Raw genomic sequence first — 12,793 nt, 5'->3', positions numbered from 1 at the left:
TGTTGAGCTCCAAAAATGGTGTCGTGGATGGCTGTTTGGTCACATTTTTCATTGAATTGGATTTTTAAGGGATTTTTCCTTACTACCATAGATTTCAAATGTAGAAGGAGCCTCGCACTAATAGCTTATATAGGAGAGGTGGTTGCCGTGAGCCTCTCCCATGCCCCTTTCATTGATTCAACATTGGTGTCTAGGCGGATCGGATTGTTTGATTTTCAAACAGTGTATGCTGATGTTGAATCAATGAAAGGGGCATGAAGCGATCTCTGAGTGCTTTTCCCTTTAGATCATCTTTTCTGATGACTCAATTTTGGAAAAGGTGAGGCAATGGTTGCAGATCCATGGTGTGTCTTTTTGGTGATTTTAAAACTTGATCTAAATGTGAGCCCTTGTTTGGCACTCTGGCATTTCTTGGTAGTGTGGCAATTTTCTATAGGTACTTGGCGCTCTAGAAAATTGTCATGGTGTACTTATCACATCTACATGGGAGCTTTAATACTGAAAGCTCTAGACAAAAAAAGGTGGCCGAGCCATGCTAGCCGACTCGATCTAGGCAAGCCATTCTGGCCGACCTGATCTGGGTGAGCCATGCTAGCCGACCTAATCTGGTTGAGCCATTTTCGTCAACCCGATCTTCCTGAGCTCAAAAAACGGTGTCGTGGATGGCTTTTTGGTCACATTTTTCATTGAATTGGATTTTTAAGGGATTTTTCCTTGCTACAGCAGATTTTGAATGCAGAAGGAGCCTCACACTAATAGCTTATATAGGAGAGGTGGTTGCCGCGAGCCTCTTCCATGCCCCTTTCATTGATTCAACATTGGTGTCTAGGCGGATCGGATTGTTGGATTTTACAATGGTGTATGCTAATGTTGAATCAATGAAAGGGGCATGAAGCGATCTCTGAGTTCTTTTCCTTGGCTCTCCTTTAGATCGTGTTTTCCGATGACTCAATTTTGGAAAAGGTGAGGCAGTGGTTGCCGATCCATGGCGTGTCTTTTTGGTGATTTTAAAACTTGATCTAAACCTGAGCCCTTCTCTAGCACTCTGGCATTGCTTGGTATAATGGCAATTTGCTATGGGTGCTCGGCGCTCTTGCAATTTGTCATGGTGTACTTATTGTGGCTATATGGGAGCTTTAATATCGAAAGCTCTTGACAAAAAATGGTGGCCGAACCATGCTGGCCGACTCGATCTGGCTTAGCCATTTTCATCGACCCAATCTAGCTCTTCTTTCTCACTCCATCGGCACAAATTTAGGAGTTGTTCAAATGTGGTCGTCATTCCAATGTGTCATTGCGATGATCTGGAGAGCGATGCTAAGGGTGGGAACTTGCATCTAGCATTTGGGATGTTTGTGCAAGTGAGCAGGAGAACTCCTCTTATCAGAATCTCTCCGTGGCCTTTGAATATAGATCCAGTGCCAATGATATCGATGGATACGAGCCTTGGATTCTAAATTTGTTCAGCTAACATTGGTTTTTGTGAGAGATGGGTACGAAAGCACTTCCCGATTGCTATGCAGGAGCTCCCTAAGATTGCCTCTGTGCCAACTCGATCAGCATAACATTGGGAATGGTTCAACAGCAGTTGTTGTTCCAATGTGTCATCAAGATGTCTTGGAAAGTGGCCTTTCAAGGGTGAGCTTGCATCTAGCACTTGGATTGTGTAACATCACAAGTGAATGGGGAGATCTCTCTATGAACAGAGGCATGGTGATTGCAAGAGAAAATTGACTTAGTAGTCAGAGGATTGGCCTCGGGCCATTGTGACGGCCTTGCAATTTCTCTATAATTGCAACCTATGTTTTTGCAGTAGTAGAGTTTGCAAGTAAGATTGGCCTTTGTTCTTCATAGTTCTAGGAGATGACCTCCAAAATTTTTGGATTGGGCCCCTTCAAGGTGAAATTCATCCAGTTGATCGAATGAGCTCGATGACCATTTCACTCCCTTGGCTCCATGAATTCAAATCCCATCCAGCTGCCATAGACACTCTAAATGTCAAGCTATTATTACCATGCCATCCTACTCGAACTTTTAGATGAACAAGGCTGAAATTGTGTCCAATCCTCTCAAGTAAACCTCAAAAAAGGCACTGAGGCAAATGGTATTGTCGAGTCCTCCTACCCGAGCTATTCCACCCAAGCCGAGCTATTTTGCTTGATCTCCAAAAAGTGGCCATTTCACTACCTTGGCTCCATGAACTCCCATCTCCTAACCGATTAAAATCTTTTGCTCCTCTGCCGACCTCATAAAAAATGGGGTCATGGATGGTTGTTTGGTCACATTTTTCAATGATTTGGATTTTTAAGGTAGTTGTCGGTGTGCTCGCTAATAAAAGTTGATCTAAAACGGGAGCCCTCGTCTAGCACCTTCATCTGGTGTTGCTTGGGTATTGCATAAATTTTTTCTATCGACTTGAATCCCCCAAAAAATGCATATACTTGGACTGTCTCTTAGATCACCTTTTTCGATCACTCAATCGACTCAATTATGGAAGAGACTTGGTAGCGGTTGCCATTCTACAGCATGTCTATTCAAAATTTTTCAAGTTGATCTAATGGTGAGCCCTTGTCTAGCCATTAGGTGGGTGCCTGGTGCTCTAGCAATTTTTTGTGTGCCTATTATGGCTACAATGGCATCAACGACATCGGATCTATATATAAGAGTGGAATGAAGCAACATCCCATTTGCTTTGTGTGGTTCCCCAAAGTTGCTCTTCTTTCTCACTCCATCGGCACAAATTCGGGAGTTGTTTGATAGTGGTTGCATTCCAATGTGTCATTGCAGCAATTTCAAGAGCGATGCTAAGGGTGGGAGCTTGTGTCTAGCATTTGGGATGTTTATGTAAGCGAGCAGGGGAGCTTCTCTTATCGGAACCTCTCCATGGCCTTTAAATATAGACCCAGTGCTGACAATATCGATGGATACGAGCCTTGGATTCTAAATTTGTTCACAGCTAACATTGGTTTTTGTGAGAGATGGGTACGAAAGCACGTCCTGATTTCTATGCGGGAGCTCCCTAAGGTCACCTCTATGCAACTTGATTGGCACAACATTGGGAATGGTTCAACAGTGGCTTTTGTTCCAATGTGTCATTGGGATGTCTTGGAAAGTTGTCTTTCAAGGGCAAGCTCACGTCTAGCACATGGATTGTGCGTTGCATCATAAGTGAATGGGGAGATCTCTCTATGAATGGCGGCATGGTGATTGCAAGAGAAAATTGACTTAGTTGGAGCATTGGCCTCAGGCCATCTTGACAGCCTTGCAATTTCTCTTTAATTGCAACCTATGTTAGAGTAGTAGCAGAGTTTGCATGTAAGATAGGCCTTGTTCTTGATAGTTCCAGGAGATGACCTTTGAAACTTTTGGATTGGGCCCCTTCAAGGTGAAATTCATCTAGTTGATTGAATGAAGCTCGATGTGCTTGTATCTATTTTGAGACAATATTGATGATCATTAATCTATGGTAGTGAGTATATCCCATTCGATAATCGCAATGGCGGAGCTGGTGGGAAGTACTTGTCACTTTGTTTTGTTGGATACCCTATATGTAGGTGTTTGCATGGCTTGCAACACACTGCACATTTGGTGTTCGATTCTAAGATGCGCTAGTGCGTTCAAAGTGCGTGCTCACCTCTTCATTGTCTCATCCTAAAGAAGTGCATGGCACTGTCATGACAACTTTTGTGGTCTGGGCCAGTAGAAGCATAGAGACTGATAATTTTTGTTTGGATGAGGAAACTCTCCCTGCCCTATCCTGCCCATGTGATCCGAATGGCTGTGGCTCATGGGTTCTGCGAGAGATACTCTTCTTTAGCTTCCCCCTAAAGAGATCATTCGATGTTTGCATTGTGTGGACAAAAATCCTAAGGCATTTTATCTCTCTTAAAATGTGAAATTTTGGGAGGACTTGTCAAAGTATGGCCATTTGTACGAGGTGTACCAAAAAGCGTGTAGGGGGCATATGCCTAGGAAATGGATGTCTCTGAGTGCCCTTACTCGGTCATGTGCACGGTGTACATCTTTGCATTATGACTCTGCTACGAGCATTTGTGATTTGAGCATTTTGGGGGAATAGGTTTTGTATGAGATGTTCTTCTCAAGCTCCTACAAACTAGAGTGCTCATCTTTGCAATGCTTCGACAATTACAGGCCCAATGTGTCTATCTAGGGGAAGAAATCACACAAATGCTTTTTGCTGAGATGTGGGTGCTCGTGGGTAGTTCCCTCATGATGCAATTCATCGGTATGTGCATGTGCATGAGATTGAAGCTTGTCCAACAATGCTAGTGTGAGTATTCACCCATAGGAACTTTTTTGTCCTTGTGTTGGCAGATTACATGTCACAAGGAATGGTTAGCGAGGCTGTGCTGGGAAAGGAGATATTTTCTAGAGGTTAGACATGTCCATGTATGCGGGCAGGCTCTCATCACTTATAAATGTGCAAAGGGGGTGTTATACATGATGCCTTTGAGTAGCCTTATAATTGAGGTGGTCGTGTGCATAGTGATGCCCCCGCTAATCGCATAACCAACCATGTTTTCGACTCACACAACCTTTCACCCTCAGCACAGTGGTCTCCGTTGGCAATTTGGCAACCAACTCTTCATCAGGGGAAAATGTTTATTGCGATCGAGAAGGATTTTTTCTATCTAGGTGCACCTAAATAGGTGTGTAGGAGGCATATGCCTAGGAAATGGATGTCTTTGAGTGGTGTTACAATTGAGGTGGCTACGTGCGCAGTGCATCTCGTACAGACTTGAGGCTTCTTTCTGAGTAGTGGTGACAGTGCATTCGAGGGTAAAGGGTTCTGTACAAGATGTTCTTCCCAGGTTCCTATGAACAAAGGCTCCCTATTCGGCCCTCTTCAGTCGATGATGGGACACTTTCCTCTCATGTGAAATCTTTGAGCATTGCAAGTCCTGCATGTGCTGTGAACGTCATTCTTGTTGCTTGTGCGGCAGATTATGTTTGGATGCATAACGGAGCGAATGCAAATTTTGGTTTCCCATCGTGGCGGGCATCCCTTGGCTATAGTAGGTCTTGGGGGTCCCCTCATTGTTAGAAGCTACCTGGTCGATTCTTCTAGTAGTAATATGCTTGTCTCAAAGATTAAGCCATGCATGTCTAAGTATGAACTATTTCAGACTGTGAAACTACAGATGGCTCATTAAATCAGTTATAGTTTCTTTGATGGTACTTTGCTACTCGGATAACCATAGTAATTCTAGAGCTAATATGTGCACCAAATTCTGACTCTCAAAAGGGATGCATTTATTAGTTAAAAGGCCAACACAGGCTCGCTTGATATTCTAGTGATTCATGATAACTCGACGGATCGCACAGCCTTTGTGCTAGCGATGCTTCATTCAAATTTCTGCTCTATCAACTTTCGATGGTAGGATAGAGGCCTACCATGGTGGTGACAGGTGATGGAGAATTAGGGTTGGATTTCAGAGAGGGAGCCTAAGAAATGGCTACCACATCCAAGGAACGTAGCAGGTGCACAAATTACCCAATCCTGACATGAGGAGGTAGTGACAATAAATAACAATACTGGGCTCATCGAGTCTAGTAATTGGAATGAGTACAATCTAAATCCCTTAACGAGGATCCATTAGAGGGCAAGTCTGTTCCAACAACCATGGTAATTCCAACTCCAATAGCATATATTTAAGTTTTCGCAGTTAAAAAGCTCGTAGTTGGATGGTCGATTGTCATGGTCGGTCTGCCTTCTGGGTGTGCACTAGCCCTGATGTCCCTTTTGCCGGCGGCATGTTCCTAGCTTTAATTTGCTGGGTCACGGTTTCGATGCCGTTACTTTGAAAAAATTAGAGTTCTCAAAGCAAGCCTATGCTCTGAATACATTAGCATGGAATAATGTGATAGGAGTCTGGTCCTATTCTATTGGCCTTCAGGACTAGAGTAATGATTAATAGGGAATGTCAGGGGCATTCTTAATTCATTGTTAGAGGGATTGACAAATTGAGAGCTCTTTCTTGATTCTATGGGTGGTGGTGCATGGCCGTTCTTAGTTGGTGGAGCGATTTGTCTGGTTAATTCCATTAACGAATGATACCTCAGCCTGCTAACTAGCTACGCAGAGGTTCCCCTTTGTGGCCAGCTTCTTAGAGGGACTATGCCCTCCTAGGCCATGGAAGTTTGAGGCAATAACAAGTCTGTGATGCCCTTAGATGTTCTGGGCTACATGTGCGCTACACTGATGCAACCAATAAGTTTCTCTCCCTAGCTCGAAAGGTTTGGGAAATCTTTCCAAATTGCATCATGATGGATATAGACCATTCCAGTTATTGATCTTCAACAAGGAATTCCTCGTAAGCGCAAGTCATCAGCTCATGTTGACTACATCCCTACCCTTTGTATACACTACCCATCACTCCTACCGATTGAATGATTCAGTGAAGTGTTTGGATTGCAACAACTATGGTGGTTCCTATTGGTGACATCGCAAGAAGTTCATTGAACCTTATCATTTAGAGGAAGGAGAAGTCATAACAAGGTTACCATAGGTGAACCCGAGGTAGGATCATTGTTGGTTTGAGACCCTAAATCATGTAGGGATGGAGCTGGCCTGCTCCCTGCCCCTAAAATCTTAGTGACATGTGGACACTTGGCCCTATAGCACTGTGTTGGATGGCCAAGCTATGGGTCTAGTGCTGTCAAGGTCGAGGGCCACATTGAATGCCGTGATTGAAAGCGTGGATTCCCCGTGGGGTGAAGAAGAGACTTAGATGCAATCTGGATTATGATCGATGCCTTCGAATGATTTTTGCAATGGAGTGAGAGGTCTCTCCTCGGTTACAATTTAGAGGTGGTTCGGGCCTCATCCCCCATTGAGATTTCATGGTTCGATCGCGTGTATAGCACTGTGCCAGGGATCCATCATTTCGATGATGGCAAGTCAGGACTACTGCAACCCCTCGTTGCCTTGCCCAAGTGTGTTAACTTGTCGCTTGGAGCATTCTGTGTTTAGGATGGGTGCGCTCACATGATTTGTGGGGTAGGGGCCCTGTCCACTAACATGACTCTCCCATGTGTTGAATCCCACCTTTGTGAGGTGATGGGGTGAGGAGATACCACAACATTCCTTATCGCACCCATTGGGTGCTCGGGGTTTGGGATGTGTCAACACCCAACACACGGGTGCATCACAAACCTTAGAAATCCAAAGAACGAAGCGTAATCTAGTGCCTTGCGAGCTTGGGTTGCCGAAAGAAAAAAACATAAAAAAATCATGACTCTCGAAAATAGATATCTTGGCTCTCGCCATGATGAAGAATGTATCAAAATGCAATACTTAGTGTGAATTGCAGAAACTCGTGAATCATCAAGTCTTTGAATGCAAGTTGTGCTCGAGGCCTCAGCCAAGGGCACGTCTGCTTGGGTATCGCACTACAAAATTTTTCCCTCCCTAGTGATGAGTGGAGATGGCCATCCATGTTTGCAAGTGGCACATGGTCAGTTGAAATGAGCATGAGGTCCGTCGATCTGTCACAATGAGCAGTGGCTCACAAAGACCAGCGTTGGTTTGTGCTGATCGAATGATTCCTTGTGAGGAACTTTATTCTAGGATCAGTGGCCCGTCACAGTATGGCCATGCTAAATCTCTACTGTGTCCCCAAGTCAGGCATGAATACTTGCTAAGTTTAAGAATATCAATAAGCAAAGGAAAAGAAACTTACAAGGATTCCCCTAGTAACGGCGAGCGAACCGAGAAGAGCCCAGGATGAAAATTGACAGCTATGCCTATCAAATTGTAGTCTGCTATAGAAGCATCCTCAGTGACAGACCAAGACCAAGTCCCATGGAAGGGGGTGTCAGAGAGGGTGAGAGCCTCGTCAGGCTCAGACCCTATCACACCATGAGGCACTGTTGGCAAGTCAGGTTGTTTGGGAATGTAGCCCTAATCGGGTGGTAAATTCTATCCAAGGCTAAATATGGGTGAGAGACCGATAGTAAACAAGTACCGTGAGGGAAAGATGAAAAGGACTTTGAAAAGAGAGGTAAAGAGTGCTTGAAATTGCTAGGAGGGAAGCAGATGGAGCCCGGTGATGTGCCTTGATCAGATGCAGAATGGTGTGAGTTGGTCCACTGCTCAGTTTGGGGGATGTGCCAGGCTCCGATGAGTAGGAGGATGCAAGGGTTGTGAGGTGGGGAGTTTTGCTGGGGTGGCACATCTATTAAAAGATAATGTAGGTGTCCTAAGATGAGCTCAACGAGAACAAAAATCTCGTGTGGAACAAAAGGGTTAAAGCTCATTTGATTTTGATTTTCAGTATGAATACAAACCATGAAAGCCTGGCCTATCGATCCTTTAGAATTTCAAAATTTGAAGCTAGAGGTGTCAGAAAAGCTACCACAAGGATAACTAGCTTGTGTCAGCCAAGCATTCATAGCGATGTTGCTTTTTGATCCTTCAATTTCGGCTCTTCTTATCATTGTGAAGAAGAATTCACCAAGTGTTGGATTGTTCACCCACCAATAGGGAACGTGAGCTGGGTTTAGACTGTCGTGAGACAGGTTGTTTTTACCCTACTGGTGATCCGTGTCGTGACAGTAATTCAACTTAGTATGAGAGGAATCATTGATTCACACATTTTGTCATCATGCTTGGTTGAAAAGCGAGTGGTGTAAAGCTACTGTGTGTCGAATAATGACTAAATGCCTCTAAGTCAGAATCCATGCTAGATGCGGTGCATATCTCTCTCCAACTACATTGTGACCCGTAGTAGGGGTGCTCTTGCACTCCCAGGGGCCCATGTCATTGGGCATCTCTCATTGGCACATTAGCCTATTGGAGCAACCTTGGATATTAATTTCATGCGGTCGGCGAGAAGAATCTTTTGCAGATGACTTAAATAATCGACGGGCTATTGTAAGTGGCAGAGTGGCCTTGCTGCCACAATCCACTAAGTTTTAGCCCTCTGTCACCTCGATTTGTAAAACCATTTTTAACTCTAAGGTGGGTAGGGTTTGTATTTTGTGCAAGGGCCAAAAAATATCCCAAGTGCCAAATTCTAGGTGGGTAAGGTTTGCAAGTTTTTTTTGCAAGGTCGTAAAAATCTCTCAGGTGCCAAATTCCCAGCACGTGGGGTTTGTAATTTGTGCGAGTGCGGAAAAATCTTCCAAATGCCAAATTATGGGTGGGTGGGGTTTGTAATTTTCGCGAGGGCAAAATAACTCTCCCAGGTGCCAAACTTTGAGTGAGTGGGGTTTTGTGAAAATTTCTGCGAGGGAAAAGAAATCTCCCAAGTGCCAAATTTTTGGCAGGGTGGGGTTTTGTAAAAATTTTTGTGAGGGTGAAGAAATCTCCCAAGTGCCAAATTTTTGGCAGGTGGGGTTTGCAATTTCTGCCGAGGCAAAAAGATCTCCCAAGTGCCACATTCTGGGAGGGTGGTGTTTTGTAAAAAATTTTGCGAGGTCAAAAAAATCTCCCAAGTGCAAAATTTTGGGCGGGTGGGGTTTGTAATTTTTGCGAGGACGAAAAAATCTCCCAAGTGCCAAATTCTCAAGGGTGGGGTTTGCAATTTTCATGAGGGTGTAAAAATCTCCTAGGTGCCAAATTCTTGGTAGGTGGGGTTTGCAATTTTTTCCAGGATAGAAAAATCTCCAGAGTGCCAAATTTCGGGCAGGAGGGAGGGGTTTTGTAGAAATTTCTGCCAGGGCAGAAAAATCTCTTGAGTGCCAGATTTTAGGCGAGTGGAGTTTTGTAAAATTTCCACAAGGGGGAAAAAATCTCCCAAGTCCCAAATTTTGAGCTAGTGGGGTTTGCGATTTTCAGAAGGGTGGAAAAATCTCCCAAGTGCCAAATTCCTGGTGGGTGGGGTTTTGTGATTTCCGCGAGTGTGAAAAATCTCTCGAGTGCCAAAGTTTCCTCAAGGGCGAAAAAGTCTTCCAAGTGCAATTTCCATGTGGGTCAGGTTCGTAATGAGTGCAATTTTGGGCGGGTCAAGTTTGCAATTTCTGTGAGGGCGGAAAAATCTTTCGAGTCCAAATTTTGGGCAAGTGGGGTTTCGTAATTTCCAAGTGCCAAATTTCGAGCGGATGGGGTTTGTAAATTTCGCCAGGGCGAAAAAATCTTCCAAGTCCAAATTTTGAGCAGGTGGGGCTTGTAAATTTTTGTGAGGGCAAAAAAATCTTTCGACTGCAAATTCCAGGTGGGTCCTTGAGTTTTGTAATTTTTGCGAGGGCAGATGACTCATGTACGTGATCCAAAATTGGTCAACTTATTTTTTTGGTTAACGCCCAAAGTTTTGAACTCAAATCGAGTTGGCTACCCCAACATGAATTGCCTCAAGCCTAATCGCCTTTGAATTTTTTGCACAACCCATGTCACCGTGTTTGATTTGATTCTAAGTGCCCTAAGTAATGTACGTGGTCCAAAAGAGGTCAACTTTTTTTTTTTGGGTTAATGCTCAAAGTTTTCAACTCAAACCATGTCGACAACCTCGACACGAATCGCCCCAACTATCCCAACCTTGACTCGAATCACGTTGAGCCTTAGCTACCTCCAATTTTTTTGCATGGCTAATGTCACCGTGCTCGACATGATTCTAAGTGCGTTGAGTCATGTGCGTGATCCAAAGGTGGTCAAATTTTTTTTTGGGTTAACGTCCAAAGTTTTCAACCCAAATTGTGTTGGCAACCTCGACTCGTATCGCCTTGAGCCTTAACCACCTCAAGTTTTTTCATAGGACTCATGTCACCATGCTCAACTTGGTTCCCCGAGTCATGTACATGATCCAAAAGTGGTTAACTTCTTCCTTCTTTGGTTAACACCCAAAGATTTCAACCTAAATCATGTCAGCAACCCCGACTCAAATCGCCTTGAGCCTTAATCACCTACAATTTTTTCGAACCACTCATGTCACCATGCTTGACTTGATTCTATGTGCCCCAAGTCATGCACGTGATCCAAAAGTGATTAACTCTTTTTTTTTAACTAAAGGAAAAAGTTTTTGAATCGACTCAGCTACCCTGACTCAAATTGCCTCAAGCCTTAACCATCTCCATTTTTTTTTTTCTCGACTCATGTAACCATACTCGCCTTGATTCTGAGTGGCCCGAGTCACTTACGTGATCCAAAATTGGGTAACTTTTTCTTTTTTCTTTTTTTTGTCAAGTCCCAAAGTTTTGAACTTGAATAGAGTCGGATACCATGACTCGAGTCATCTCCAAATTTTTTACATGACTCATGTCACCATGCTCAACTTGATTCTAGTGCCCCGAGCCATGTACGTGATCCAAAAGCGGTTAACTTTTTCTTTTTGGTTAACACCCAAAGTTTTCAACCTAACCCACCTCGACAACCTCAACTCGAAGCACCTCTAGCCTTAATGGCCTCCAATGTTTTTGCATGACTCATGCCACTGTCAACTTTTTTCTCGAATCATGTCACCCAGGGAACCTCGATGCTACATGACCTGAGCCCTGTACGCGATCCAAATCTAACAACTGTCACCAAGTTGACTCTTTATGTTTTTTCATCAAGTCACCCCACCAAGTTGATTCTTTAAGTCTGTTCATCAGTTCACCCCACCAAGTGGACTCTTTAAGTCTGCTCATCAAGTCGAGCCACCAAGTACTCTCAACAAGTCAACTCTTTGAGTCCGTTCATCAAGTCACCCCACCAAGTACTCTAACCAAGTTGATTCTTCAAGTGCGTTCATCAAGTCACCCGACCAAGTACTCTCACCAAGTCGACTCTTTAAGTCTGCTCATCAAGTCACCCCACCAAGTACTCTCACCAAGTCAACTCTTTAGGTCTGTTCATAGAGTCACCCCACCAAGTCGACCCTTCAAGTGCATTCATCAAGTCACCCCACCAAGTTGACTCTTTAAGTTCATTATTCAAGTCACCCTGCTAGGTCAGCCCACAAATTACTCTCACCAAGTCGACTCTTGAAGTTTATTCATCAAGTCACCCCGCCAGGTCAGCCCACCAAGTGGACTCTTTAAGTTCATTCATGAAGTCACTCTACTAAGTCAGCCCACCAAGTCAACTCTTTAAGTTTGTTCATCAAATCACCCTGCCAAGTCAGCCCACCAAGTACTCTCACCAAGTCAACTCTTTAAGTTTTTTCTTCAAGTCACCCTGCCAGGTCGACCCACCAAGTACTCTCACCAAGTCGACTCTTTAGGTTTGTTCATCAAGTCACCCCACCAAGTACTCTCACCAAGTCGACTCTTTAAGTCCGTTCATCAAGTCACTTTGCTAGGTCAGCCCACCAAGTACTCTCACCATGTCGACCCTTTAAGTTTAGTCATCAAGTCACCCCACCAGGTCGGCAAACCAAGTACTCTCACAAAGTCGACTCTTTAGGTTCGTTCATCAATTCACCCCGCCAGTTCGGCCCACAAAGTTCTCTCACCAAGATGATTCTTTAAGTTCATTCATCAAGTCACCCCACCAGTTTGACCCACCAAGTACTCTCACAATGTCAACTCTCTAAGTTCGTTCATCAAGTCACCCTGCTAGGTCAGCCCACCAAGTACTCTCACCAAGTCACCCCACTAGTTTGACCCACAAAGTTGACTCTTTAAGTTTGTTCATCAAGTCACCCAGCCAACTCAGCCCACCAAGTTGACTCTTTAAGTTTGTTCATCAAGTCACGTGACCAAGTCAGGCCATTGAGTACTCTCACCAAGTCGACTTTTTAAGATTGTTCATCTAGTCACCTTGCCAGATCAGCCCACCAAGTACTCTCACCAAGTTAACTCTTTAAGTTTGTTCATCAAGTCACCCTGCTAGGTTAGCCCACCAAGTTGACTC

General features: G+C 44.2%; 1 non-coding gene and 2 pseudogenes across 1 annotated transcript; all 3 read left to right on the top strand.

Moving 5' to 3' along the window:
• The first annotated feature begins 5,069 nt into the window (after positions 1 to 5,069).
• Positions 5,070 to 6,553, top strand: LOC149573776 (18S ribosomal RNA; annotated as a pseudogene).
• Positions 6,554 to 7,257: 704 nt separating this feature from the next.
• LOC149573775 (5.8S ribosomal RNA) lies at positions 7,258 to 7,411 on the top strand. The gene has a single exon (XR_016361303.1). It is a non-coding gene; the product is annotated as a 5.8S ribosomal RNA (ribosomal RNA).
• A 223-nt stretch (positions 7,412 to 7,634) lies between these two features.
• On the top strand, positions 7,635 to 8,962 carry LOC149573774 (25S ribosomal RNA; annotated as a pseudogene).
• The last annotated feature ends 3,831 nt before the right edge of the window (positions 8,963 to 12,793 follow it).

The sequence above is a fragment of the Cupressus sempervirens genome, chromosome 2 (assembly GCF_028749045.1).
Source record: "Cupressus sempervirens isolate cs-2001-9-10 chromosome 2, ASM2874904v1, whole genome shotgun sequence".
NCBI classification, from domain to species: Eukaryota; Viridiplantae; Streptophyta; class Pinopsida; order Cupressales; family Cupressaceae; genus Cupressus; species Cupressus sempervirens.
The sequence above is the reverse complement of the archived record's forward strand: the minus strand, read 5'-3'. Positions and strand labels throughout refer to the sequence as shown.